The sequence below is a fragment of the Moschus berezovskii genome, chromosome 17 (assembly GCF_049115385.1).
Source record: "Moschus berezovskii isolate FMDL1 chromosome 17, NW_MosBer_1.0, whole genome shotgun sequence".
NCBI lineage: Eukaryota > Metazoa > Chordata > Mammalia > Artiodactyla > Moschidae > Moschus > Moschus berezovskii.
In genome coordinates, this window is record NC_142476.1 from 67,572,802 (window position 1) to 67,598,013 (window position 25,212).

At 40.5% G+C, this 25,212-nt stretch overlaps 1 long non-coding RNA gene across 2 annotated transcripts; it reads left to right on the plus strand.

Annotated features, from left to right (window-relative positions):
* The first annotated feature begins 17,581 nt into the window (after window positions 1-17,581).
* Window positions 17,582-24,917, plus strand: LOC129551670 (uncharacterized). Of its 2 annotated transcripts, none has more exons than XR_008685116.2 (4): window positions 17,582-17,658; window positions 17,842-17,975; window positions 24,518-24,759; window positions 24,851-24,917. It is a non-coding gene; the product is annotated as an uncharacterized LOC129551670 (long non-coding RNA). The 2 variants fall into 2 exon arrangements; XR_008685115.2 differs by having other exon boundaries at window positions 17,606-17,677.
* The last annotated feature ends 295 nt before the right edge of the window (window positions 24,918-25,212 follow it).

Below are 25,212 nucleotides of genomic sequence, written 5' to 3' on the forward strand. Positions count from 1 at the left end.
CTTGAGGCTGACTTTTTTCCAGAAAGGCCTGGGGTTGTGCCTCAGTGTGTGTCCTTCCATGACTTTCTGCACAGCAGTTTCTGAGCAAAATGACTCTGACTACCCACCAACTGGCTCATGCTACCCACAACCCCAGGGTGGTGATGCAGGAAGTTCCGACAGCTTTTCTCCAGGCAGATGGCAGGTTTGCATACATCTCCCTACCTTCCTCAGGGCCCCTTCAGCTCCTGCTTCTGACAAGGCAGGGTTTCCTGACCTGCCTCCCTTGTGGAGAGACAGTCTTACACAGTCCTGAGTAACACTGAGGCCAGCAGTTCTGAATGATCAAGTTAGACAGCCAAAGGCCCCCTTCCAAGTGTCAGGTCCCATGACAAGTCAGAGAAGAAAAATATCTCCGGAGTCATCTCTCAGAGGAGTAAAATTTACTCTGTCACTTCAAGTACCTTAGAGACTAGAAGGGACAAAGCACAGTGGCTTCAGCAAATTGTAACACTTTTACTGGGTTTTGTTTGTTTCAAAACCACAACTTAGAAGAAAATAAGTTCTACAAATTCCCAGAATGAAGTTTACACAGTGAAAAAGATTAACCAAAGATTGAGTGGTGGAAAATGTTTAGGAGCTGTCCCCCAGCTCTGTCCCCTCCACATGTGTGTGCATGCTGAGTCCCTTCACTCCTGTCTGACTCTCTGAGACACCATGGACTGTAGCAAGCCAGGTTCCTCTTAGGTCTCTTAGGTCTCCTGCATTGGCAGGCAGGTTCTTTACCACAGGTATCACCTGGGAAGCCCCCTCACATAGATGCCAATAATTGGCTTTCCTGAGGACTTTAAAAATAAGGAATTTGGGTCATTAGGAAGACCTCTGAGGTCTGGGAGCATTTTGAGGAGCACAGAAATAAAGACTAATCCATTTTTATTATTTGGAGAAGAAGGAATCCTTCAAGTAAAGCATAGGTTTCTAAGAAAGATGCTGTGAATGTCTACCTTTGATGGCACTGCAAAGCATGTCATGTCTATGAAAGCATGACAATCTAAAAATACAACCTTTTAAAAAGCCCATTTAAAGTAGCATCAAAAAGGGTTAAACACTTAGGAATAAACTTAACCAAGGAGGAGAAAAAAATGTACACTAAAAACTATAAAACTTAAGAAAAAGCAAAAAAGAAAAGGGCAGAGGACGTTGCAATACAAGGTGTGGCATTCAATTTCAGGTGTTCAAGAAATGCAACATTGATGTCATTTTCTATAATTATACTTAATTTGTATTTTTGTCTCCTGTCTGCCCAGTAATGAAAGGGTTATCTTAGCCAATTCAAAAGTATTCGAAAAAAGTCTTCTTCATCCTTTCAGTAGTTAAATAACCAAGATGTTGAGAAATATGAATATATACGGTATTCAGAGCATTTATTAACTATTGTCTATTAGCATTTACTTTAAAATACACAATTTAGAAAACATTTCTGTGGGAGAAGTCGCAGAGGGATTCTGAATAGTCTCCTCTCGCCCCTGCCAACAAATTTCCTCTACTCTGATAAAAATGAGAAGCTGATCCCTCCACCTCTGAGCTAGTCAGAGGACATTTAGCTCCTTCTGTATTTGGCTGTTGTTTTAGATTTCTGGGTTGACAGATTTCACAAGAATACAGTAAGATGGACTACTGTGCCTAAAAATCCAAGTTCCATAATCTGTATAACCTGAGGTAGACGTGAATGTGCCACGGGGTGTTCTTTTCTGGAGGAATAGTACTTTCGAGTTGTGAATGGACTTCAGACCTGGAGGTTGTATGTGAATGTATTTATGAGCTTTCCTAGAATCCATTCTACTTCCCCTTCATTGTATAGCAGCCATGCAGTTTGGGTGGAATTGACCTCATATCCAGAACTATAGGCTCTGATTGGCCTCCGATCTAAACCCTGATGACTATAGTTAATTCAAGAGTAGGCATGAGACCTAAGTTGATTCATGACCTAAGTGAAGTTTGCAGCTTTGGTTCAATGGTTGAGAAGAGGGAAGTTTCCTATCCCTATATTTGTAGATAAGAATGTAGGGAAGCCCAGTTTGCTGCAGGCAGGTGTCTTATAAGCGCAAGGAAAATTAACCTTCCTTTGTAACTTTAAGATGATGCTGAATCTATGGAAATAGAGATACAAAAAAAACCTAAGCCCTTTGTGAGAAAAGTGAAGCCCTAGATCAGACCTCACTTGAAAGTCACTTTGCACTAAACCTCCATTTATGAAAGCTGAAAATGGCCTTTAATTTTTAAGCCAGTTTGAGTTAAATTATCTGTAAACTGCAAGAGTAAGCACTGGAACAGATATTGAGAAGAACCTATACTGATTTCTTTCTTTAACAATCTCTCTTCCCAAGAGCTTTCCAGGTGGCATTAGTGGTAAAGAACTCACCAGGCAAGGCAGGAGACATAGAGACAGGGGGTTTGATCCCTGGGTTGGGAAGATTCCCTGGAGGAGGGCACAACACCCATTCCAGTTGCCTACAGAATCTCATGGACAGAGGAGCCTGGCGGGCTAAAGTCCACAGAGTCTTACAGAGTCAGACAAGACTGAAGTGACTTAGCATGTGCATATATACACACACACACACATACACACATGAGAGGGTAACAGGCAGGAAGGCCAGGATATTTTTTTCTTCTCTGTACAAATTTAAAAGGAAGTTTTTCTTAAAATACTGTATTGCCATAACGACACCCGGTTTCACCTGAAGTTAACTATTCTCAAACCTTGAGTTAACCAATGCATTTTTCTTACGTAAATGTTGGTCTTAAGCTATGTTAATGAACTACGCATTTACCCCAGACTGTGTATTCAGATCGGTTCCCACCAAATGGCTCAGAACCCACTTGACAAACCAGTATGTTATACTCAGATATTGTTCCCCTAATCTATGTAAATGAAACTATTTGTATGGTAATCTGCCCTTCTACAAGATTCAAGTTAATCCTTTTATGTCTCCACATGAATCATCTGGTGTCAAGATTATCCCAAAATGCATCTTATGGGTGAGGGGCCTGGTGCCATTTTGAGTTTTAAGTCGTTCCTTTATTTCATTAACAGACTGCTACTGACTTATTTAACTTATATGCAGAGTACATCATGAGGAACGCTGGGCTGGAAGAAGCACAAGCTGGAATCAAGATTGCCGGGAGAACTATCAATAACCTCAGATATGCAGATGACACCACCCTTATGGCAGAAAGTGAAGAGGAACTCAAAAGCCTCTTGATGAAAGTGAAAGAGGAGGGTGAAAAAGTTGGCTTGAAGCTCAACATTCAGAAAACGAAGATCATGGCATCTGGTCCCATCACTTCATGGGAAATAGATGGGGAAACAGTGTAAACAGTGTCAGACTTTATTTTTTTGGGCTCCAAAATCACTGCAGATGGTGATTGCAGCCATGAAATTAAAAGACGCTTATTCCTTGGAAGGAAAGTTATGACCAACCTAGATAGTATATTAAAAAGCAGAGACATTACTTGCCAACAAAGGTCCGTCTAGTCAAGGCTATGGTTTTTCCCGTGGTCATGTATGGATGTGAGAGTTGGACTGTGAAGAAAGCTGATCACCGAAGAATCGATGCTTTTGAATTGTGGTGTTGGAGAAGACTCTTGAGAGTCCCTTGGACTTCAAGGAGATCCAACCAGTCCATCCTAAAGGAGATCAGTCCTGGGTGTTCATTGGAAGGACTGATGCTAAAGCTGAAGCTCCAATACCTTGCCCACCTCATACGAAGAGTTGACTCACTGGAAAAACTCTGATGCTGGGAGGGATTGGGGGCAGGAGGAGAAGGGGACGACAGAGAATGAGATGGCTGGATGGCATCACCGACTAGATGGAGGTGAGTCTGAGTGAACTCTGGGAGTTGGTGATGGACAGGGAGGCCTAGCATGCTGTGATTCATGGGGTCGCAAAGAGTTGGACACGACTGAGCGACTGAACTGAACTGAACTGAGTGACTATATAACATCCATCTGAAGACTAGCAGGGGGGTACTCTTTCTGCCCCCTTCTGATGCTTATGTCAGAAACTTTCTCTATTTCCTTTATACTTTAATAAATATTACACAAAATCTCTGACCAATCAAGCCTCATCTCTGGCCCCAGATTGAATTCTTATTGTCCAGAGACCAAGAATCCTGGCGTCTTTTCTTTCAGCAACAACCTTTCACTTCTCCCCTAACTCTTTGAGTTTCGGAAAGAACATGGGTTCTTTCTGAGTGAATTTACATCTGATTCGGCAAGGTACATGGTGGCACTACTAGTCCTGGGACTCTTTAAGCCAGGGGTTCCAAACCTCTGGGGGTTGAGGTGGAGCCGATACAATAATAATAGAAACAAAGTGCACAATAAATGAAATGTGTTTGAATCATCCCAAAACCACTCTCGGCATGCATGTCTATGGAAAAATTGTTTTCCACAAACCAAGTCGCTGGTGCCAAAAAGGTTAAGGACTGCTGCTTTAAAATAAATTTCATAGATTGAGGGCTTTTGGACCTCCCAAGGATGTAAACTAAAAAATCTACATGAGAGCAGGGGAAATTCTGGTTCATATTTACTTCAAGGTGTAGCTCTTGAAGTCCCAGTGGAAAGTGGAACCATCTCCCTGCAGACATGACTTCTACAGAAAAGCCATCAGACCCTGTTGTAGCCAGGTGTTCTGGGAAACAAACTCACTCAGAAGGATAATGCAGATAGGGAAGTGCAGTTTATTGCACCTGCGGGCCCAAGGCAGAGTCTCGTCTTAGCCAAGGACCCCGACCAGCATTTGTGAAAATCTTTTACACCCCATGTGTACATGTCTGAAGCCACCACTCCAAATTCCTTGAGACTTACATAAACCAAGGAAAATGCAATCCCAATAACCCCATCATTCACGTGCTATGTGCTCCTGTGCTCAAACAGTCAAACAGTTAGCCAATAATCGATAAGCCTGAGGTTACACTCCAATAGATACAGAAAAATTTATGGCCTGTCTGGAGGAAGGGGTGATTAGTTTATGTTTTCTCTTAGGCGATGAGTAACCTAGATACGATCTTCAAGGTTCCCCTGTCTGGAGGGGGTCTTATCGTTGTGTTGTCATTTTCATAGGCACTAAACACAGTTCAGAGTCCATTGGAAAGGTGGCTGAGCATGATCAGCATGAACAGGCCTAAGATGGAGTCCAGGCCCTATGAATTCCTTCTTTAACTCAACTTCAATTTTTTCACCCCTGTAAGCTTTCCCAAGACACCAGCAAAGGATTTCTGTACAAGACATAGAGAGGGAGATACCTGGTAACTGATTTAAATATTCCAGGTGATTTCATGTTGCAGTGGTTCAACTGCTGAACTGCAGGCTGAAGGTGAATAAAGAATTGATGGAGACGGGGAAGAGAAAGCAAGAAAGAAAGCAATTTAGCATGTGTTATAGACGATCAAGATCCAGCCGGAAATAGGTTGCCATCTACTTCAGTTCAGTTCAGTTCAGTCACTCAGTCGTGTCTGACTCTTTGCGACCCCGTAAGCAGAAGCACACCAGGGCTTCTTGTCCGTCACCAACTCCCAGAGTCCACCCAAAGCCATGTCCATCGAGTCGGTGATGCCATCCAACCATCCCCTCTGACCTCCCCTTCTCCTCCTGCCCTCAATCATTCCCAGCATCAGGGTCTCTTCAAATGAGTCAGCTCTTCGCATCAGATGGCCAAAGTATTGGAGATTCAGCTTCAAGATCAGTCCTTCCAATGAACACCCAGGACTGATCTCTTTTAGAATGGACTGGTTGGATCTCCTTGCAGTCTGAGGGACTCTCAAGAGTCTTCTCCAACACCACAGTTCAAAAGCTTCAATTCTTTGGTGTTCAGCTTTCATCACAGTCCAACTCTCACATCCATTCATGACCACTGGAAAAACCATAGCCTTGATTAGACAGATCTTTGTTGGCAAATTAATGTCTCCGCTTTTTAATATGCTGTCTACGTTGGTGGTATCTTTCCTTCCAAGGAGTAAATATCTTCTAATTTCATGGCTGCAATCAGCATCTGCAGTGATTTTAGAGCCCAAAAAATTAAAGTCAGCCATGGTTTCCATTGTTTCCCCATCTATTTCCCATGAAGTGATGGGACTGGATGCCATGATCTTAGTTTTCTGAATGCTAAGCTTTAAGCCAACTTTTTAACTCTCCTCTTTCACTTTCATCAAGAGGCTTTTGAGTTCCTCTTCACTATCTGCCATAAGGTGGTGTCATCTGCATATCTGAGGTTATTGATAGTTCTCCCGGCAATCTTGATTCCAGCTTGTGCTTCTTCCAGCCCAGCGTTCCTCATGATGTACTCTGCGTATGAGTTCAATAAGCAAGGTGACAAATACAGCCTTGACATACTCCTTTCCCTATATGGAACCAGTCTGTTGTTCCATGTCCAGTTCTAACTGTTGCTTCCTGACCTGCATACAGGTTTCTCAAGAGGCAGGTCAAGTGCTCTGGTATTCCCATCTCTTTCAGAATTTTCCACAGTTTATTGTGATCCACACAGTCAAAGGCTTTGGCATAGTCAATAAAGCAGAAATAGATGTTTTTCTGGATTCTCTTGCTTTTTCGATGATCCAGCAGATGTTGGCAATTTGATCTCTGGTTCCTCTGCCTTTTCTAAAACCAGCTTGAACATATGGAAGTTCACGGTTCATGTATTGCTGAAGCCTGGCTTGGAGAATTTTAAGCATTACTTTACTAGTTTGTGAGATGAGTGCAATTGTGCGGTAGTTTGAGCATTCTTTGGCATTGCCTTTCTTTGGGATTAGGATAAAAACTGACTTTCCAGTCCTGTGGCCACTGCTGAGTTTTCCAAATTTGCTGGCATATTGAGTGCAGCACTTTCACAGCATCATCTTTCAAGACTTGAAATAGCTCAACTGGAATTCCATCAACTCCACTAACTTTGTTCATAGTGATGCTTCCTAAGGCCCAGTTGACTTCACATTCCAGGATGTCTGGCTCTAGGTGAGTGATCACACCATCGGGATCATCTGGGTTGTGAAGATCTTTTTTGTACAGTTCTTCTGTGTAGTCTTGCCACCTCTTCTAAATATCTTCTGCTTCTGTTAGTTCCACACCATTTCTGTCCTTTATTGAGCTCATCTTTGCATGAAATGTTCCCTTGGTATCTCTAATTTTCTTGAAGAGATCTCTAGTCTTTCCCATTCTGTTGTTTTCCTCTATTTCTTTGCATTGATCACTGAGGAAGGCTTTCTTATCTCTCCTTGCTATTCTTTGGAACTCTGCATTCAGATGCTTATATCTTTCCTTTTCTCCTTTGCTTTTCACTTCCCTTCTTTTCACAGCCATTTGTAAGGCCTCCTCAAACAGCCATTTTGCTTTTTTGCCTTTCTTTTTCTTGGAGATGGTCTTGATTCCTGTCTCCTGTACAATGTCACGAACCTCCATCCAGAGTTCATCAGGCACTCTGTCTATCAGATCTAGTCCTTTAAATCTACTTCTCATTTCCACTGTATAGTCATAAGGGATTTGATTTAGGTCATATCTGAATGGTCTAGTGGTTTTCTCCATTTTCTTCAATTTCAGCCTGTATTTGGCAATAAGGAGTTCATGATCTGAGCCACGGTCAGCTCCTGGTCTTGTTTTTGCTGACTGTATAGAGCTTCTCCATCTTTGGCTGCAAAGAATATAATCAATCTGATTTTGGTGTTGACCATCTGGTGATGTCCATGTGTAGAGTTTTCTCTTGTGCTGTTGGAAGAGGGTGTTTGCTATGACCAGTGTGTTCTCTTGGCAGAACTCTATTAACCTTGGCCCTGCTTCATTCTGTACTCCAAGGACAAATTTGCCTGTTACTCCAGGTGTTTCTTGACTTCCTACTTTTGCATTCCAGTCCCCTATAATGAAAAGGACATCTCTTTTCAGTGTTAGTTCTAGAAGGTCTTGCAGGTCTTCATATAACTGTTCAACTTCAGCTTCTTCAGCATTACTGGTCAGAGCATAGACTTGGATTACCGTGATATTGAATGGTTTGCCTTGGAAACAAACAGAGATCATTCTCTTGTTTTTGAGATTGCATCCAAGTACTGCATTTTGGACTCTTTTGTTAACTATGATGGCTACTCCATTTCTTCTAAGGGATTCCTGCCCACAGTAGTAGATATAATGGTCATCTGAGTTAAATTCAGCCATCCCAGTCCATCTTAGTTCACTGATTCCTAGAATGTCGATGTTCACTCTTGTCATCTCCTATCTGACAACTTTCAATTTGCCTTGATTCATGGACCTAACATTCCAGGTTCCTATGAAATATTGCTCTTTATAGCATTGAACCCAGCTTCCATCACCAGTCTCATTCACAAGTGGGTGTTGTTTTTGCTTTGGCTCCATCCCTTCATTCTGTCTGGAGTTATTTCTCCACTGATCTCCAGTAGCATATTGGGTACCTACCGACCTGGGGATTTCATCTTTCAGTGTCCTGTCTTTTTGCCTTTTCATACTGTTCATGGTGTTCTCAAGGCAAGTGCACTGAAGTGGTTTGCCATTCCCTTCTCCAGTGGACCACATTCTGTCAGACCTCTCCACCATGACCCGCCCGTCTTGGGTGGCCCCACACGGCATGGCTTAGTTTCATTGAGTTAGACAAGGCTGTGGTCCGTGTGATCAGATTGGCTACTTGTCCGTGATTGTAGGTTCAGTCTGTCTGCCCTCTGATCCCCTCTCTCAGTGCCTACTGTCCTACTTGGGTTTCTCTTACCTTGGACGTGGGGTCTCTCTTCACAGCTGCTCCAGCAAAGCGCAGCCACTGCTCCTTACTTCGGACATGGGGTAGCTCCTCTCCACCGTGCTCGTGTGCCGTCGCAGCCGCCGCTGCTCCTGGGCCATCTACTTAATGTTTCCTTTATCTTGCCTTCTTTTGGTTATGTAATTAGGATGTCACATTAGGGATTTCATAGCAATTAATAATACATTTGGAACACATTTAGGATTAGAAGTGAGTTTGGAAATTATTAAAATCAGTAGTTCTAACTCCTCAATAGTCAAAATCTATTTACATGTAAATCCATTATAGGAAACAAGAGAATTGTGCTCTTTGAAGGCAGGAGATGAAGAAAGGGATTGTGTTGCCATCATCCAACCCTACCCATTCCTGTGGCTTTAACAGACTTCCTTGGTACCCACCTACTTCCCCTTTGTCACGTATTTCAGTGTACATCCTCTTGGCTTCCAACTTCCTATTGTGTGTCTCTTTTCCTGATGGCTTTCCTAGGCAAAACCTATTTCATCCCTGTGCACAGAAGATTAAAGATGAGAAATGCTAGGGAACCCATGCTCCTGTCTAGATTAGCCCTCAACCTACCAATTCTCAGCTGACTCACTCTTCATGCGGGAGAATTCTGATGTACCTGTCCTCAAAGTATGCTCTGTGGATATCTGGAGGTCTTCAAGAAACTATTGCCATAATAATTTAAAAGTACTGCATAATTTTTGCTGTTTTCACTGTGTTGACATGTGTATTGACAGTGCAAAAACTATGGTGTGAAACTTTCCTTAGCAATCAGGCAGGGACACCCTATTTTTACAGTTGTACTGGTTATACTGATAGTCATTGCATTAGCCTCCGTCTTGGACTGAGGAGGGAAAAAAAACCAGCTCCACTTAAAATGTCCTTTCTGAAGCAGTAAAAAATTACATTTAAGGTTGACCTTTGAGTATTCTATGTGATAAAGTGGGAACTCTATATAAAGCACTTCTGCTCCATACTAAAGTATGACTGTTGCTTCAAAGAAAAGCACTTGTACAATATTTGAGTAGAAAGAACAAACCATGCTTATTTAGATTTGGGTACTTGGCAGATATGTTTGTAAAATGATTGAAACCAGGCTGTTACTGCGAAGAAACCACTGACAGTCTTTGTTTCCAACAATACAATCTGAGTTTTCAAGAGAAAATTAGAGTTTTTGAAAACTTATATCCACCACTGTGAGTTTGATGACTTCCCAAAGCTTAACTGCTTTTTCTGATGACACAAGTGGGGATAATAATGAATGTGAATTTTTGAGGTTGTATAATGAAATGTGTCAGCATTTGAAATATCTGCTTAACTCATTGAACCATGAATTTTCCTGTGACCAACACATGGTCAAAATCAAAGATGGTAGAATATTTGTTCAAATAATAGAATAAAAACATTGATTTTTAATGAAATAGAGTACAAAATGTTCATGGATGTGGTTTCAAATTTCACATTAAAACTAACCTTTAAGAAATACTCAATTCTCAAGTTTTATTATATATCAATCAAGAATATACATAATTATCTGAGAATGAGAAATCTATATGCAGATCAAGAAGCAACAGTTAGAACTGGACATGGAACAGCAGACTGGTTCCAAACCGGGAAAGGAGTACATCAAGGCTGTATAGTGTCACCCTGCTTATTTAACTTATATGCAGAGTACATCATGAGAAATGCTGGGCTGGAGGAAGCACAAGCTGGAATCAAGATTGCCGGGAAAAATATCAATAACCTTAGATATGCAAATAACACCACCCTTATGGCAGAAAGTGAAGAGGAACTCAAAAGCCTCTTGATGAAAGTGAAAGTGGAGAGTGAAAAAGTTGGCTTAAAGCTCAACATTCAGAAAATAAGATCATGGCATCTGGTCCCATCACTTCATGGCAAATAGTTGGGGGTCACAGTGGAAACAGTGGCAGACTTTATTTTTCAGGGCTCCAAAATCACTGCAGATGCTGATTGCAGCCATGAAATTAAAAGACGTTTACTCCTTGGAAGGAAAGTTATGACCAACCTAGATAGCATATTAAAAAGCAGAGACATTACTTTGCCAACCAAGGTCCATCTAGTCAAGGCTATGGTTTTTCCCGTGGTCATGTATGGATGTGAGAGTTGGACGGTGAAGAAAGCTGATCACCAAAGAATTGATGCTTTTGAACTGTGGTGCTGGAGAAGACTCTTGAGAGTCCTTTGGACTGCAAGAGATCCAACCAGTCCATTCTAAAGGAGATCAGTCCTGGGTGTTCATTGGAAGGACTGATGCTAAAGCTGAAACTGCAATACTTTGGCCACCTCATGCAAAGAGTTGACTCACTGGAAAAGAGTTTGATGCTGGGAGGGATTGGGGGTGGGAGGAGACAGGAACGACAGAGAATGAGATGGTTGGATGGCATCACCAACTCGATGGACATGAGTTTGAGTGAACTCCGGGAGTTGGTGATGGACAGGGAGGCCTGGCGTGCTGTGATTCATGGGGTCGCAAAGAGTCAGACACAACTGAGCGACTGAACTGAACTGAACTGAATGTTTATTCATCACCCATTCTACATCAGTACTTGTCCATACATCTTTCAAAGGGTGGGGCTGGAATTCTTGATGAGAGTTTTAACTCCAGAGACCATACCATCACCCTCTCACTGTCAAAACAAGCAAGATCAGGAGCCTAGCCCAGTCACTTTTATACTTTAAATTTTATTTGGTGTCAAATATTTTTACCCACCAGAGATTCCCCATCTGGGTAGTTTGACAGCTCACTTCAGATGTGCAGTTCAGTGGTTTCGAGTCTTGCAATTTCTATTCTGATCTGGCACCATAAGCTACAAGATTTTTATTAAGTGAACTATTTATGTACTCTAGAATTATTCACTGCTAATAAGACAGCACTACAATACTCATGTCAACTATAAAACAGGGTAAAAGAATGTTCTTTAATTTAAAAAATGTGACCCATGTCAACTTTCTTTGGACTGAGTAGTTTAGAACTGATTTGGGACTTAGAGTCCTGAATAAAATTAATGCATTGGAAACAAACACCATGCTCTCTTTCTACAACACACTTCTTGGAAGCCAAGAATTTTATGTGTTCAGGCAAAGTTTATATTATACTCAAGAGTTCACAATGGACCTCATTGACTTGCCAACCTCAGTGGTAGACCTCTTTTTTTTTTCTTTTCTTATGAGCTCAAGGACTTATAGAGAGGAAATAATGTACAGTGATTAAAAACTTCTGAGATTCCTGTTGGAAACCCACAGATGAACACTAATTCCAAAGAGTCAGAGCATTTTATTTTCCCAAAAATGTCTTAATAAAAGTCTTTTTTTTTTTTTATTGGAAAAACCAACCAGGTATACATAACTGTCGAGTAGCTCCCTGCCACATTCTGTGTTCAGTATATTCAAAGCTGCTGAAGAGAATATACATGAATAGAAACGTGACCCGAAAATTGAGTTGCCTTGGGAATGGGGATTAAGACATATTGCCAGTGCATGCTAGAATTGGGATTAGGTGGTATTCATTACTTGGTTTACATGGCAATGATTTAGGGTTTCATGTGGATAAAAATCCCCAAATTAAAATTCCAATTTCAAGTTTAAGTGAGTACTTAACTTATTTTAATTAATTTTTTAACACACTGTATATTTTGTCCTTCCGATTATAGGTTAAATACTCATTCACTTACTTTTTCATTCTTTTAATAGTTTCAAGTGTGTTTTATATGCCAGGCATGGGCTCATTTTTGGGAATGCCAATACAAATAAGACAGGGTCCTTGCATCAAAGTGCTCACAAGTTTGATGAATATATACTTGCAGAAGAAATATTACATTAAAAAATATAAAAAAGAATTTTTTAAAACGTAATCCTGTCTCGGGTGCCTACTGGGTCATTCACACAGTTGACTATTGGTGCTTGTTGCTGAATGGAAGTTTAACTATTTACCAAGGGTCTCAATTCTCCTCGCCATGGGCCTCTCCAAGGGCTACGGTGTTTCCTCGCAACAAGACCGCTGAGTCTACAATGCAGGAAAGAGACACTGAGGGTCAGCTTAAGAAATGGACTCAGGAGTTACAGAGTATTATTTCTGCCACACTTTATCGGTCAAAACTGATCTCAAATCTGGCCCAGAACCTATTTACAAAACAGAAATAGACTCACGGATATAGAATAGAAACTTATGGTTACCAAAGGGGAAATGGGTGGTGGGGTGAGGTAGTGGATAAATCAGGAGTTTGGGATTAAAATATACACACTAACTACTATATATATATATATATATATATATATATATATATATATATTCCAGGTGGCTTGGTGGTAAAGAATCTGCCTGCCAATGTAGGAGACACAGGAGACTCAGGTCAATTCCTACATCAGGAAGATCCCCTGGAGAAGGAAATGGCAACCGACTCCAGTATTCTTGCCTGGAGATTCCCATGGACAGAGGATCCTAGTGGTCACAAAGAGTCAGACACGACGGTGACTGCATACACACATGCACTACTATATATAAAACAGAGAGTCAACAAATATATACTGTGTAGCACAGTATAGCATGGAGAACTATCACAAGACCTTCTAATAACCTATAATGAAAAATAATCTAAAAAAGAATATACATATGTATGTATATGTATATATATACATGTGTGTGAAAGTCACTCAGTCATGTCCAGCTCTTTGTGACCCTATGGACTATAGCCTGCCAGGTTTCTCTGTCCATGGGAATTCTCCAGTCAAGAATATTGAAGAGGGTTGCCATGCCCTCCTCCAGTGGATCTTCCCAACCCAGGGATTGAACCCAGGTCTCCTGGATTGCAGGAAGATTATTTACCTGCTGAGCTACCAGGGAAGCCCTGTATACTAATGATATTTCAATAAAAAATTTTAAGTCTAGCTATAAAAACTAATTAATATAAAAAGTAAAGGCATGTGCAGACAAAAAAGAGAGGAATTGTCAAAGAAAAGGGACCTCTTTAGAGACTAATCTATTACATTAAAAATAAGACATATGTTGGAGTTCAAACCCTCCACAATCATAAGGACTCCTGTTATTAGGCTGATTCACTCAGCTTATCTAGGATAGATAGCCTCTGCATCTCAAGGTCCTCAACTTTAATCATATCTGTAAAGTCCCTTTTGCCATAACAGATAACATATTCACAGGTTCTGGAATTAGTATATAGATAACAGCTTTAGGGAAGCCATTATTCCAATACTACATACTGTATTAGTCTACTTCCCTTAAAATAAAATCAGCACTAAATTTTTCTTTGAATATTTGAGAATTACAGTGCCAAATGAGCTGTTCCACAATGTGTGCTTAGTTCTCTTACTTTGTTTCGTCTGCAAGTCAATTTTTAGTTCTGGCTGTCAGTTTGCAATCTTTCAGTTAAAACAATTTTTTTCCAGTCATAGACAACCACTGTTAAAAACTTAATGCGTGTTCTTTCATTTCTTATTTATATGCTTAAATGTTATGTTTATATATTTATTATATCTGGATGAACTATCTCTCTTTGGCTTAGTTCACTTAAGGTACCATGAACATTTTATTCAAGTCATTAAAAATTTCTAAATACATGATGTTAAGGACTGCTTACTTTGCCAACAAAGGTCCGTCTAGTCAAGGCTATGGTTTTTCCCGTGGTCACGTATGGATATGAGAGTTGGAATGTGAAGAAGGCTGATCGCCGAAGAACTGATGCTTTTGAACTGTGGTGCTGGAGAAGACTCCTGAGAGTCCCTTGGACTGCAAGGAGATCCAACCAGCCCATTCTAAAGGAGATCAGTCCTGGTGTTCATTGGAAGGACTGATGTTGAAGCTGAAACTCCAATACTTTGGCCACCTCATGCGAAGAGTTGACTCACTGGAAAAGACTCTGATGCTGGGAGTGATTGGAGGCAGGAGGAGAAGGGGACAACAGAGAATAGGATGGCTGAATGGCATCACCGACTCGATGGAGGTGAGTTTGAGTGAACTCTGGGAGTCAGTGATGGACAGGGAGGCCTGGCATGCTGTGATTCATGGGGTCGCAAAGAATCAGACACAACTGAGCAACTGAACTGAACTGAATGACTGCACCATTTTTAAAATATGCCTTTGTTTAATGATTTTTCTCCCTTTGGACATTCAGGTGTTCCCCTCAAAATGTGCTGAAAGTTCTGAATAAAAGCTTCCAGGTGACATCCTTCCAAAACTATTCTCCCTGTCCTTTTCCACTCAGATCTATGTGGACGTTGAAGGGGCGTGGTCTCTTGTAGGCAGATGTCCTCTGGTCTGACTTTTACAAAAGCTAACACACATGCGCAAGTTCTAATGGAAGGTTACCACATCACGTTTATGTTTTGTTACCAATACATCAGCTCATTTCAGTTGCTCAGTTGTGTCCAACTCTTTGCAACCCCATGGACTGCAGCATGCCAGGCCTCCATGTCCATCACCAACTCCCGGAGTTTACTCAAACTCATGTCCATTGAGTCCATGATGCCTTCCAACCATCTCATCCCCTGTCATCCCTTTCTCCTCCCACACTCAATCTTTCCCAGCACCAGGGTCTTTTCAAATGAGTCAGTTCTTTGAATCAGGTGTCCAAAGTATTGGAATTTTAGCTTCAGCATCAGTCCTTCCAATGAATATTCAGGACTGATCTCCTTTAGAATGGACTGGTTGGATCTCCTTGCAGTCCAAGGGACGATCAAGAGTCTTCTCCAACACCACAGATCAAAAGCATCAATTCTTCAGCGATCAGCTTTCTTCACAGTCCAACTCTCACATCCATGCATGACTACTGGAAAAACCATAGCTTTGACTAGATGAACCTTTGCTTGTAAAGTAATATCTCTGTTTTTTAATATGCTGTCTAGGTTGGACATAACTTTTCTTCCAAGGAGTAAGCGTCTTTTAATTAGTCACCATCTGCAGTGATTTTGGAGCCCAAAAAGATAAAGTCTGTCACTGTTTCCTTTGTTTCCCCATGTATTTGCCATGAAGTGATGGGACCAGATGCCATGATCTTAGTTTTCTGAATGTTGAGTTTTAAGTCAACTTTTTCACTCTCCTCTTTCACTTTCATTAAGAGGCTCTTTAGTTCTTCCTTGCTTTCTGCCATAAGGGTGGTGTCATCTGCATATCTGAGGTTATTGATATTATTTCTCCCAGCATTCTTTATTCCAGCTTGTACTTCATCCACCCCAGCATTTATCATGATGTACTCTGCATATAAGTTAAATAAGCAAGGTAACAATATACAGCCTTAATGTACTCCTTTCTTGATTTGGAACCAGTCTGTTGTTCCATGTCCAGTTCTAAGTGTTGCTTCCTGACCTGCATACAGATTTCTCAGGAGGCAGGTCAGGTGGTCTGGTATTCCCATCTCTTTAAGAATTTTCTACAGTTTGTTTCTTAGATAAATATTTGATAAAACTTGGAAATTGCTAAAGGACAGAAAATAGTACTAGATTATTTATGCCCTACCTCAAAGTTTCTTGATGTAAATTTGAATGTATTTCAAGCAGAATAGAAACTTCCTGACAGCACTGCAAAGGCAACTCTCGCTTTCTATTCATCAACAGAAAATTGTAGCAACTTCACCTGCTTGGTCTGTCTTTTCTCTCCCTGCTCCTAACCTCCTCTTGCTGTTGTTTAGTTGCTAAGTTGTGTCTGACTCTTTGGAGACCCCATGGACTATAGCCCGCTAGGCTCCTCTCTCCATGGGATTTCCCAGGCAAGAATACTGGAGTGGGTTGCCATTTCCTTCTCTAGGGTTCTTCCAGACCCATGGATCGAACCCACATCTCCTGTTTTGACAGGCAGGTTCTTTACCACTGAACCAACAGGGAAGCCCAACCTGCTCTGCATTATTCTAAAAACAGATTCATGATCTTGTCACTCTGTTTTCCCCTGACCATCAGCAACTCCTCACTGCTCACACAATTAGCCAGGTATTTGAGGCCATCTATTTGAAGCTCCAAACAGCTTTTTTCAGCCTTATTCCCCAATTTCCCCTTCATAAATTGTTTGCTACTGGCAAACTGATAATACTGTTAGTAAGTATGGTTTACTAACTGCCTGCTATGTGTCTGGTGGGTTCCATATACCAGTAGTATTAGATACCTATGTCAATCCTGCAGAACGTCATTGTTATCTTTATTTTGTATATGAGGAAATAGATTCAGCGTGTGTAAGGGGAAGTCAAGATTTGAGTCTCCAGTTTTCCCAGGCTACCCTATTTTTTCTGGTTTGCGCCCAAGAGGTTTTCTAATTGATCTTTTGCTTTTCTGCTTCCTAGTTTTTTCTCCAGTTTCCACCTGCCCTGTCCTCCTTTGGTTCCCAGTCTGTTGATACCCTGTTCATTCTGCAAGGTTCTATAGCTGTACTCAGTCCAGTGCCTTGAACACAGCAAGATGCTCAATATTCCATGAATAAGTAAATTAACATTTGCTGTTTCTTTGCAAAAACATCTTCAGATCTTAGGAGGCAGTGATGAATGTCTTTCTCCCCATAGTTCCTGCACATAGTAGACAGTTCAGAAAGAGCTTATTAAATAAATGAAGTCCCTGTGCCTCCTGGAACAAAAAGTCCACAGGGTCTTGTACCTCCTGGGGTGTCCAAGACCCCGTGTCAAAAATGTATGTTTAGGCAGCAGGAACACACACGTGAGGCAGGAGAATATGAAGTACACTGGAAAATTTTCCTAGTTGGGTCAGCTCCAATTTGGCAAAAGCAGGCGTACTGCTTTTTCTCCGGGCTCTTTCTCCTACGATCAGTTATTAATGCAAATTAGTCAGCAGTGTGCCGTGATGCAGAACACTTGTGACCTACAAGAATTAGAGAGAGAGACTGTCATTTCTCAGAAGACCCATGAGGGGCAGCAAGAGTAAGCGATGCGGAGGGAGGTAGGGAAAGAGGGACTTCTCTCCCAAGAATTACCCTGAAATAAGCGCAAGTAAAAATAAATCCACATATAAAACAACAGTACAAATGTTAATAGTATTTTCACAGCTGGATTTCTTTGCCTAAGATACTTAGCACTTACTTTAGAAAGCTCTCTTCTAAACAGGAATCGTCTGACGGATCACAGAAGCTGAACTCTGATGGAACTCTGACTTTGAACTTCACTTTTGCCCAGATGGGAATAAAAATGACTTTTTATAAGGAAGGACCTTGATCGTCACGACTCCGCATCAGGCCGTGGTGAGTGACCTTTATCTCACAGATGAGGACGCAGATGTAGGTCTCAGTTTAGGAAACTACATTCATAACATTCAGCATATTTATATCTAGATTAGGACTCTGGATTTAGAACACTGGAAAACACCAACTTTGTCTGTTTCCATGGCAGCACAAACACCCCACTTGAATAACTGCCCAGTCACTTATCACAGCAGGATTAGTGGTCTTCTAAAAGGATCTGCATTCACATTCCTGGTATTTATTTCCTGAAGATATTAAGAGGGTATGCTATGGTCTTTGGTTTCAAAGACCGATGCCATGGGACATGACTAATCATTATGACGCACTTTTAGGGACTCTCCCCTTAGAAATGCCACCCAAACAGCATGACAATGTGATATGCACATATTAATAAAAATACAGGCTTCATCTTCAGATGATTGGCAGAAGCTGTACTGATGAACATGATAGCTAAATAAATAATAGTAGAAAGGCTTGCAATGATTAAAATGTGTTGATGTCAACTCTCGCTTATTTATCTCATAAATATTTCATGAGTGACGGGACTTCCATGTGTCAGAGTACTAGCTATTGGAATATACAAGTAGAAATAGACATGGGCCATGTTTCAGTAAGTTTGCAATCTAGCAGACACCATTCTTATCACCTAATAGAATATTCATTTAGTATCTTTTTGGCCAAAACAAATGAATCTTCAAAATTAAAAAGAAAAAAGTATATATTCTTACCAGATATGTGATGAGAAAATAGTTAAGCACAAGCAATTATTCCTTCGTGGTCCAATTAAGAAAAAATTCCTTGTGCATACAGTCCCTGGTGATCACCAGCTTGAACTGGTGTCGTGTGAGTCACTTCACCGTGCTGTCTCACTTTTCTGCCTAGTCATAAGCCCTGACTGTCAGGGCTTCTGCCCTACTCATCTGTGTGCCCGCGGTGTGTTGCATAGACCTCATGCCTCCTAGTCATGAAGGCAGAGTTGGTAGAAGGACAATGTCATCAGTGAAGGGAAGGTGAAGATGACAGCAAACTGAACACCACAGACGAATGTGAATGTGTTGGCTTTTACTGGGTTTTTATTTTTAAATCATCATAGACTGACATTGGCTTTCCTGGGTGTACAGTTCTGTGCATGTTAATATACTTACAGGTTTGTGTAACCACTGCTATGACCAGGATCCAGAAAGGTTCCATCACTTCCCCAAATCCTCCCTCATATTATCCCTTTATGGTCATATCCTCCCCCTACCCACAACCTCTGGAAAACACGAATCTGTTCTCTACCACTATAGTCTTGTCTTTTGAGACGAGCTTCTTTCACTCATCATACTGTCTGATTCATCCAAGTTGTTGCATGTATCGATAGTTCATTCTTTTGATTGCTGAATAGTGATGTATCCTATGGTATACTATAGCTAGTTCATCCTTTTACACACTGAAGGATATCTGAGTCGTTCCAGTTTAGAGCTACTACACAAAAGGCTGCTTATGAACATTTGTGTACCAGTTTTCATGTGTACATATGTTTCAATTAGCTAGTGTAAGTACCCAAAAGCAAAATTGCTAGGTCATGTGTTAAGAGTATATTTAACTTTATAAGAAGCTGCTAAACCATTTTCCAAATTGGCTGGAGCATTTTTCCATCAGACCATGTGAGTTTAAGGTACTCCACATCCTTGCCAACACTTGGTATTGTCAGTATTTTTTCAGTTCTGATATTCTAATGGGTGTGTAACAGCATCTCAGTGTGGCTTAAAATTGCATTATTCTAATGGCTTATGGTAATGAACATCTTTTTTCATGTGCTTATTTGCTATTTTAAAAATCTTTTTGGGTGAAGCATCTGTTCATGTTCTTTCCCCATTTGTAACTAAATTCCTTATCATTGAACTTAAGGGTTTTAAATTCTGGTTACAAGCCCTCTGTTGGATATTTGATTTGAAAATATTTTCTTCTCATCTGTGGCTTGTCTTTTTTACTCTCTTAACAGTGATTTGGCAGAGCAAAGTTTTCAATAAACATCATTTTTTTTTCTTTTATGGATGGTGCTTTCGTTTTCATTGCTAACACTTGGCCTAACATCGGATCAGGAAGATGTTCTTCTCTTTGCTTCTAAAAACTATATTTTCATTGTGAATGCATTGATTTTTGAAGAACAAAAGAAATGAGGCGCTCGACAACAGATTGTCTTCATAATGTTGTAGCTTTCTCATTTGGATTCTAAGGAGTTATCAAAGCCTTTCAGATAAACTAGCATGTCTGTGAATGACTCTTTATCACATAACAGGACCACAGTTTGTTGTTTACAATAAAAAAAATTAATAGTCCAATAAGCAATTTTTTGTGTATGTCAGATGCATTAAGTGACTACACCTGATCTGAACCAACATGAGACTATTTTTTTGTCTTTATCCCCCTTAAAGATTTTTTTGATGTGGACCATTTAAGGGGGCTTCTCTGTTGACTCAGTGGGTAAAGAATCTGCCTGTCAATACAGGACACATAAAAGATGTAGGGGAAGATTCCCCTGGGTGGGGAAGATTCCCTCCGGGAGGCAATCAAAGTCTACTCCAGCATTCTTGCCTGAACAATCCCATGGATAGAGGAGCTTGGTGGGCTACGGTCCAAAGAATCTCAGAGTCAGGCCCAACTGAGCATGCATGAATGTGTGCATACTCCACTACATATCAATAAGTCTTTATTGAATTTGTTACAATATTGATTCTATTGTTCATGTTCTGTTTTTTTGGACCGGGAGGCAGGTGGGATCCTTGTTCCCAGATTTGGCCAAGTCTTAACTCTTGGTCCTCCAGGGAAGTCCCTGGATCAATAGATCCCTCTTAATGTGTCCTTTATATGTTCTGTTACAGAATTCTTTGTGTGTTAATTATGACCTGAGGAGGGTATTACATAATATTTAATATATGGACTGTACTACTTCCCTGACATCTGAAAAAATATGAATTCTATAACACACATGCTCATAAAGGTTTCAGGAAGAGGGCACTGTACCTGTAATTTAAATGTCTCTCGTGATATGACAGCTCTTGCAGCGGCTGTAGGAAACCTCTTCCTTGGGTGTCTCCTAGTCCGGTCACAAGTTCTGGCCGCTGTGACTGAGGATGGGTAGAGGGAAAGGACATACAGTGCTTTATTCATCCTGAATGAACGTGTCTTCTCTTGTAAAAAAGGAGGGTTTATGACACCTTTTCCTACTCATCTCTGTGATAGTAAATAAAAATGTTGACCAGTAGGCCTCTGAATGTCTGGGAAGGCCTTTATTTTTCATCATGGTGTGTAAATGGACAGAGGAGCCTGGAAGGCTACAATCCATGGAGTCTCAAAGAGTCAGACAGGACTCGAGATTTAGCATGCATGCACACATGAGTATATATGTACACACGTGTGTGTTGGAAACAGGATGGCACACCTGGATGAGGCTCAGAAACAGAGACTTCAGCCCTCTACTCACCAGGACAGAGACGCTGAGGTTGTGTCCATCAGTGCCAGCCTCAGACACATGTGATGCGACTTGACACAGTGTTTGGTACATAGCAAAGGCCATCCTGACCACAATATCTTGCCATTTCATGTGCAGCAGTGACTAGAATTTTCTATCATGAAGTCAGCCATGAAGTCTAATGAGACTAAAGATGGCTTCTTCTGGGGTAGGTTAAGGGATATCAGAGACTTTCCCAGATCTGCACTGTGTCACTTTATCATCACCTTGATCCAAGCAGAAGACACACTATGCCTTTCCTCCTCACTTACTGCTGCAAAGATTGACAGTGAGGGTCTGAGATTTGATTCCATGAGGAAGTTCAGGAACTCTTCTCTCTAGGTTTCTGGAAGTTTATCTCCACACTTCGAAATTAGAGAATAAAACCAGGAGCCAGCAGCAGCAAGAAAAGGGGTTTGGTTTCTGTTTCTTTCAGTTACGTATTTTTGTCTCACAGAGTTCCATTTGCAGAAAAGCAGTTAGACAGGGTCGTTTCAGGGGCAAGGCCATATTTAGAAGCTTGTTTTTGTGGTGCCAAAGGAATCGACACTTCTTTTTTTCTTCCCCAAAGAAAACAGAAGCTCATTATCCTGACAGAGGAAGTCCAGAAGTTTTTAGGTGGAGATTAAACTTTACTCTCAAACACTGAGGCCCCTGTTCTGCTTCTTGGTTAAGAGATTTTAGTAGCTTTTAAAAATGGTTAGCATGCTACATCGGTCGGCTTTCTAAATAATTTAGAGAACTTGTGACCTGGAGCTTTCATGGAGTTGATGTAACTGTTCTGGAAATCTCTTGACTTGAGCTTGAGACTCACTTTCCTACAGCTGCAGTATGTCCACCGTCAACAGCAGTCTGTACGCAGAAAGCAGGAGGGGAAATGGGGGGGTAAAAAAAAAAAGACACTCAAATGCTTTCCTGAGCTGCAGTTCTACACATTTGCCACTAGGTGTCTGTCTTCACACAAGCAGTCTTTGCTTGTGTGATGTACTGCTTGACTGCCAGATTATTTTTAAAACTAAAGCCAATTTACTAGATGTTGGTACAAGTGGGTACACATGTGCACATATAAAACGAAATCTCAGAGCCAAACTAAATAATTCGCAATTCCTCATCTAAGTAGGAGTAATCAATCGGACCTTGGGTTTATCTTCTGATGTTGTTTGGGAGAACTAATTGAAGTAGCTGAGTGGCTAGTGGATTTGCTAAATGGTGAAAAAAAGAAAAAGAAAATAAATAATTTTTCCTCTTCCAAAATTTCATCTGGTGTTTGTAAAATTCAGTGATCTTAGCATGCAAACAGGTTTATGTTCCCAGGAACATTTCTTTTGGTAAAAAATAGACAAAATTCTATTCTGAGCTGACTTCCTACTCTAGTGAAATGGAATGGTTCAGTTTTGTGTTAGCAGAATTTCAAGTTCAATCCTTGGCCCTGATGTGGTTGAAAAGTCCCTTTTCTTGGAAGTGCAAGAATTAGATTTGATTTCTTTCATCCCAGAATTAGGAGTGACATTGTAATAGTTACCTAACTGGATAACTCCAGTGGGGTCTCAACTGCACAATGATGCCCTTGAGTCCGTGAAATGGAAGAAATGCTGCTCTTGCAGTCACCTGATTGAGCAGTTTCATGATGACCTCTTTCTTTATATCTCCACCTCGTTTATTTCTTTAGTCAGTTACTGAGAATATAGTCACCATCCATTTAGGAATCTCCCCTTTTCATTCTTGCTGGTCAAAACATGGGTGTTTCTAAAAGCCATAGAAGGCCTTGTTTACGCTTTAATTAAATTGTACACTAACATAACTAAAACAATCAACTAGTCCAGGAGACGTACTTTATGAGAAAGAACTGCACTATCCTATACAACCACTTCCGTGGGGTCTTGGGAAGCAGAGGAGATAAACAGATTGTATATCAAAGCACAGTGTTGAACCTGAAGACTTCCTTTCCTGTCATTATTATTAATTTTTGTTTGGTTTTGCTTATTTTTGAATTTTTGGTTTTGTTTGCTTATTATTTTTGATACCTTTAGGACATTAAAGTCAGTTTATCCAACAACTATATCCATGAAAGTATTTGCAGCAGGAGCAAAACAAGCCCTCAGCACTGTGCTTTCATCAATACTGGTCTGTCATTTCTAGTCCTTCAAATATTTTTGGATATATTTACTAAAGCTCAGTTTCCTCCCAAATTTTGTGGTTGGTAACATTATTTCTTATGTCATTGGTTTACTAATTTGACCAGTGTTTATTTACCACTTACTGTGAACTTCATACTGTGGATAAAATAAAAATGACTAGGAACCAATCCACTAAAAAAATGACTACACCAGTGAACAGAATTTTCCAATTTATTTTCTAAATGTGCTTCTGGATCCTGTTGAATAAAGTGGAAATATTTAATGCTGCTGCTATTTGTGATATAAATCAAATATCTGTGCGTTTTTTTGTCATGTAATACTTTTCAATAAGTAATTTTAATGTTTAGAGAATATTTTTATTCAAATATGTGAAGTATTGAGTCATTTATAACAGTGGAAGTAGAATACAGTGGGCTTCGTGTTTACATAAAAGTATCAAGCAAATGATCTTGCCCATATTATTTAAACTAATGGATGCAAACAGAAAGGCAAGGATTGTTATACCCAGTCTATAAAAGGGAAAAGAGAAATTCACTTTGTAAAATCATTTTTGCTTGGCTTTAGTTGTCTGAATATAATTTTTTTACTTTTATTATTACACTTAAGACATTACATCTGTTTCCAAAATGTTCTGGAATGGAAGAATTAACAGGAAACAAGTTCTGCAACTGAAACCCCTTTCCCTCTGAGCATAGCATCCATGGTGATGAATGAACATTAAAGGAAGAAATAAAAAGTAGCACAAAACTGGGAGGAAACCTCTATATGCTTAGGTGAACTTTGGCTAGAATGAAATGGAGAGGATCCATCTCTGTTTCCTCTGAAAACCATCCTTAGAAATCCCAGAGTACATGTTATAGCCATAGTTGAAAGACCAAATGAATGTGTTTCTTTTTTTTTTTTTCTAGTGTCCTTGCCTGGAGAATCCCAGGGACAGGGGAGCCTGGTGGGCGGCCGTCTATGGAGTCACACAGAGTTGGACGACTGAAGCGACTTAGCAGCAGAGCAGCAGGCAAGAAAACACAGTAGAGAGACATTCACACTGTTTTGAGGGCTACAAATCTGGGCCAGTTACTCTGATTTGAAGAGGAGCAGTTTTGTAAAACTGTGAAAATAAGAAACAGGAAAGGCCCCTGTACGTCTGTACAAGGTCAAGGAAGTTTACTTTCATCTATTTGCTGAGCTTTGGCTAACTCGCCAAACTATAAGCTTTTACATTCATCTTGCTGTTTTCCATTTAGGGAGGTCATTCATGAATTCAATCAATTAATGCTTATTAAATGTCAGCCAGCACTTAATAAAGGGCAGGTAACATCATGAGGAACGCTGGGCTGGAAGAAGCACAAGCTGGAATCAAGATTGCCAGGAGAAATATCAATCACCTCAGATATGCAGATGACACCACCCTTATGGCATAAAGTGAAGAACTAAGTAGCCTCTTGATGAAAGTGAAAGAGGAGAGTGAAAAGGTTGACTTGAAGCTCAACATTCAGAAAACAAAGATCATGGCATCTGGTCCCATCACTTCATGGGAAATAGATGGAAAAACAGTGGAAACAGTGTCAGACTTTATTTTTTTGGGCTCCAAAATCACTGCAGATGC